Genomic DNA, 5,192 nt, shown 5'->3' on the forward strand with positions numbered 1-5,192 from the left:
AAGGAGTTTTAAGACAAGCAGTTTATTAAACTGATGGAGACAGAGTGCTCTCATTAACCACAGGCACATATCCATACACCTACCTTTTCAAACTGTGACTTTCCAGTTTAAACAGTTCTACGGAGTTATTTCTGTAAGCTTCATATGCTGAAATATAAGAAAAATTAATGGGAAAAACAGATTGGTTTGGCAGTGTCAGTCAGAGTTACACCAACTGTGTAACACGTATTACTTGTTCGTACAGCATCATGGTGAAGTTTTATAGGTGGCATGCTGCTGCTATGGTTTAAAGGTATTAAATAACCTCATAAGTGGTAAATGATTAATGAATCTATGACTGACATCTCATTTAGAAACTTAGGCAAGCAAAAGAAGGTGAAATATGTTTACTACTGACATTTCTTTTTTCTTTTCCAATATCCTCACCTGGCCAGTGTCCAAATGTGCATTTGTAATGTGTGACAAAGCCCTGAACTGGAGGACACATAAAAATAAAAAAACCAGAGCCAGCCACGTGGTAAAAAAGGATGCTCTGAGAGCATTTCCTTAAGTGTGAGTATTTTGGTAGCTTGGGAAAACCAGGTGTTCCCCAATTCACATGTCCTTGTTTGCTGGTCTGTTTCTGGCTCTAGGGTTTGGGTTTTTTTCCCCCGCGCTCTAACTGGGCTTGGGATAGCCTGTCTATAGTCTTTGAGCAAAGTGGAGTGTGCTACTCAACCTGCGTAAGTATGTCTTCTTTATCAGCTCTCTTGAGAGGTTGCAGAAGTAATCTGTTTGCAGTAGCCATACAGACAGAAATTGTTCAAACAAGGTTATTAAAGACATGGGGAAAAGCATTTAAATTAAAGAATCATTGTTCCACATCCCTGCATATACATATCCTCAGAGCTAACCCCAGTAAGGATTCTACCTTTTAATTCTAGAAAAAAATACTTGTAGAGTTTTCCCACAAATCAAGTTTGCCTTCCAGCCTGAAGTAGGTTACCTGCCTCAGTAAGAACTTAAACACTTTGAGTGGCCTCCTGTCCTGCACAGTGATGGGTCTGTGTTGGGCTTGCTTATGGCTACTGGGACTTTAGGCGAGAAAGCACCCTCTCCACAGCCTTCTCCTTCAGTGTGCTTTTTTTTTGCTGGGAAGGGAAGTCCTCTGAATTTTTAAGCACATTCCAGCTAACTGTGCCTCTGGCAATAGCTTTCAGCAAGTGTAGCGCATTTCCCTGCTGCCTCTACGAGCATCAGAAGCCCCATCTGGCCTCTGCGTCTTCTGCTTGCACATGTGGCAGCTGCCAAGCACATTATCTTGCACGAAGGGCTTCCTGGCTGCTTTCTCAGCCACCCCATTTGGACTAGGCTGGGAAACCCATCATCTCCTAAGTACTTTGCACTTCCAAATAAGGTGCTGATCCTGGGGCAACTGTGCTAGGCTTTACCTCTGCGAGATCTCCTCCTGCCGAGCCTGCATGAGCGGCATGGAAGGACTCACCACAGTATCAAAGTTCAACATTGGCAGCTAATGGTAAAGAACCATGATTTTTTATTTGGTCACTGGTTATCATTAAAAATAAATGAAAAATCATTGCAATCAGTCAATAAATGACAATTCCCTGTCTGAAGAGATGCAAGTGTAGGCCTGAGGTAAGGCAAGGGAGTCTGACTGCATGCATCTCACTGGTGTGTGAGGGGCTGGGTGGCACCCTTGCTCGGGACATGCTCATCAAGCCCTACAAGCAGGTTGAGCGATGACCCGTGACGATGCCAGGTCTGCCACATGGGGTGAAACCGCAGCTCAGCAGCCTCATCTTCCCTGCCCATCTTGCTGCGTGCAGGGTGCAGAGCCACATGGGGGCCTGCGCACGCATACATGTACACACACACACACAGAGCCAAGGGCTGCAAATTCCAGGCTGGTGGCAGCTCTTGCTCACTTCTGAGTGCCATTGCTCACGTAGGCTTCGCCTGGAGCTGCCCTAGCTCTCTGCGGGTGCAACTGCCCAGCAAACAGCCCTTCCCTCCCCCAGCCCCCTTTGCACGCTGACCTTGACCTGAATACAATAATCCACTTCAGCCATAAGCAATTGCTGAGAGTGGCGGTTACCCAAGGATATCTTTTTCCAGCTCTGCTGTGGGTCGCAACTCACCGTGGTAGTGCTGCTTGGGAAGGAAGAGCTTCCTGCTATCCCCTTTGCCAACCCTCGGGCTCTTCTGGAGATGCCCGGTGATGTCTGCATCCAGTGTCTGATGTACATCCCACAGCCACCAGTGCCAAAAATATGCAAGGTGGGGGGCTGCCTCTTTAATTACATTCAAATAACAACTCTCCTCCAGCCCCCAGGAGGTGCTGGGTTGCAGGGAACAGACGTTGAACTGTTTGGCAGTTGCAATCAGAAGCCTTTTTTTTTTTTCCTTTTTTTTTTCCCCCCAACACTGGTCAGCAGCTGTGTTGTTTATAAAATGAATGGAGCCCTTAATGAAGCAATAGATAGAAACAGTGAGAGGCTGTGTCTGTCTGTTACAAAGGGCTGAGGGGGAAGGGTTGATCTCTTAAAATACCCTGACATCCTTTGTCTGTTATTTAAACATTAGGCATAGCAGTGACCAGCTATGAACATAAAGCCTATATTTGGCTCAGTGGAAACACTAAATCCACACATCAAAACAGCTGTTCATATATACAGACTGGGAGAGACTTTCAGTTCCAGTGCATGTGAAATAGTGTAAAATAGTGCAAAAAAACCAGACAGCATGTGGAAAGCGGGAGGACTGAGTTGCAAGCAGCACTTTGGAGACACTGCTCGATGTGTTGTGTTGGCAGAAACAACAGACAGTGTTACCGGCACATTGAGGATTGCAACAGATACTCTGCCCAAGATGCAAAAACAGACAGGAAGAGGATTCCAGCACTGAAGAGAAAAAATAAGCAGCTTTGCTATAAACTGTTTTCTCTCCAGCTCAGTCCATCACTTGCAACACATGACATTAATTATAAACCCCCAAAACACATCCAGGTTAAAGTTTCCAGCTGTTTAGTCTCTAGAGACTTTTAAAGAGGAAAGCAGCATCCTTCAGCACAAAAGTCCTGCAGCGATGACATGGTATTGGCACATCCTCTCCCACTCCTCCTCTGCAAGGACAGGGAGGGAGAAAGCCATCTTGAAGTTTAGCCAGATTTTTGTACAGTAGATGTCGAGGCCCAGGCAGAGGTGGAAAGAACTCAGATTTCAGCAACGACACCCCTTCTGCTAGTGGTTTTGAAGAGCACCACTGCAGCAAAGATTTGGTATTGAGATACATTAATGCAATCAGGAAGCCCGTTGGTCCCCGAGAGCCCGTTCTCCTCTTCCACTCTTTCTAACCCCAAAAGCATTATGAAGGGTGAACTGTTTATTTTCTGGAAACCTTCCGTTATCCAGTCTGAATTTCCTCTATGCTACAGGAGCTCCTTACTCCGTGGTGGCCATTCATCCTTTGAGAAAAAGGTGAAACCCCACCTCATCTTTTCTAGTTTAATGACACTACAGTACCCAGGCTAACTCTGTCTCCAAGAATAATGCAGAACTCAGCATTTGTTAGCTCTAGGAAGGGGTTTTATAAAAAATTTCTAATAAATCTTCAAGTTACTTGCAGCACAAGTGAAGGATACCAGGAGACCAGTACTTCAGGGAAAGAGGAGTCATAACTCCTTGTAAAAGGTAAGACACCACTCCTCTGTACTGTCCTCCAGCTTTTTTGTACAGGTACACACTGTTCCTTGCCAAATGAATACTTTTTGTTGCAAAGCTGACATTTATAGTGGTCCTAGCAACTCCTCGCTGCTCAGAAGTGCTCGCAGATCCCTTTGTGCTGCAAGAACGCTTGGATGCATTCCTCCCCGTTAAACAAAAATAAACTGCCTAGGCTTGACAGGCACACCATGATGTCCTTGTGGAAGGAATGATTAGCCATTCCCAGAAAAGCTCAGTGAAGAACGTAACTTTGCCCTTCTTTTGTAAGATGAGTTGGCACAGGTTCCTCCCGTTTTCACTGGCACAGGCTGTGGTTAACCAAATCAAGCCCTTTGCTGGTATCAGTCCAATCATGACTGCTGAATCATCACACCTAGCAGAGCCTCGGCTCAGACATGCCAAATATTTGCTTTTGCCTCTTCCTATCAGGATTTTTTGACATGCAGGAGGAAGGAGAAGCCCAAAATAGTTCTAGCAAAGCCACAAACCCACCTGTCCCTGAAAACCCCAGTATGTTAAATCAGTCACTAGGTAAGAGGACCACATCCTCACTAAGGTCCCAATGCAGAAAGCACAGCAGAGCCATTTTGGTGACCGGGCTCTGTTGTTTCCTAAGCACCCCCACGCTGAACAGCACCAGTGCTCCCAGCCCCCCTGTACACATGGAAGGGAGCCTCCAAACCCGCTTCCCTGTGAAGGGCAGATACTGCTCAAGTTACAAAAAGCCCCAATCTTTTAACAGGTAACCACTGAGATAAATAGAAGCTTAAGATGAAAAAGGACAACTGTACTTCTGCTTTAAGGATGGAAATAAAACAATGTTTTGATTCTTTCCTGCACCTCTAGATTCCTCTCCCTCTGGTATTTGAGGAGTCCTTTTAAAACTTATTTGTGAAGGGTTAATCTTTTCTCTCCTTTTCTGAAGTTAGATTCTTGCAAGAGGTCCAAGAAGAACAGCTTTTGGAAACTCAAAGTGGCATCTGCAATTTCAGTCAAGAGGCGCAAATACCTCCAGAGATTGGTGAGGAACATGTCACACATCAACGGATTTACAGATCAGATTGGGAACAGAAAGGATGCAACGAGCATGGTGCCAACTCCAGTGAGGAAGTCAGTGCACAGACCACAGACCTATGCACTAGACAGTATTATATCTAGGGAAAAAAGAAAACTTCGAACTGCAAATAAACAGTACTCCATACCAAGCCCTCAATTTTGTTATGCATTTGTTAGAGCAAAATTATCCTTTAGTACTTGGAATAGCCAGTCACACCTAATACTGAGTGTGTTGTGTTTTCTTAGTATAAACAGTGGGCTGGAGTGGAAGAAAAAAGCTCTGAGCACATAAGTAGGGAAGGGCAGAGATATGAGCAAAAGAAAAAAGGTTTCATCGATACAAAGGGGTGACAAGAATATATTCCCACTGAGAAAGACTATTGTACTCCTGGTAAAACATTAAGACACCAGACA

Source organism: Aptenodytes forsteri, unplaced genomic scaffold (assembly GCF_000699145.1).
Source record: "Aptenodytes forsteri isolate BGI_AS27 unplaced genomic scaffold, ASM69914v1 Scaffold223, whole genome shotgun sequence".
NCBI lineage: Eukaryota > Metazoa > Chordata > Aves > Sphenisciformes > Spheniscidae > Aptenodytes > Aptenodytes forsteri.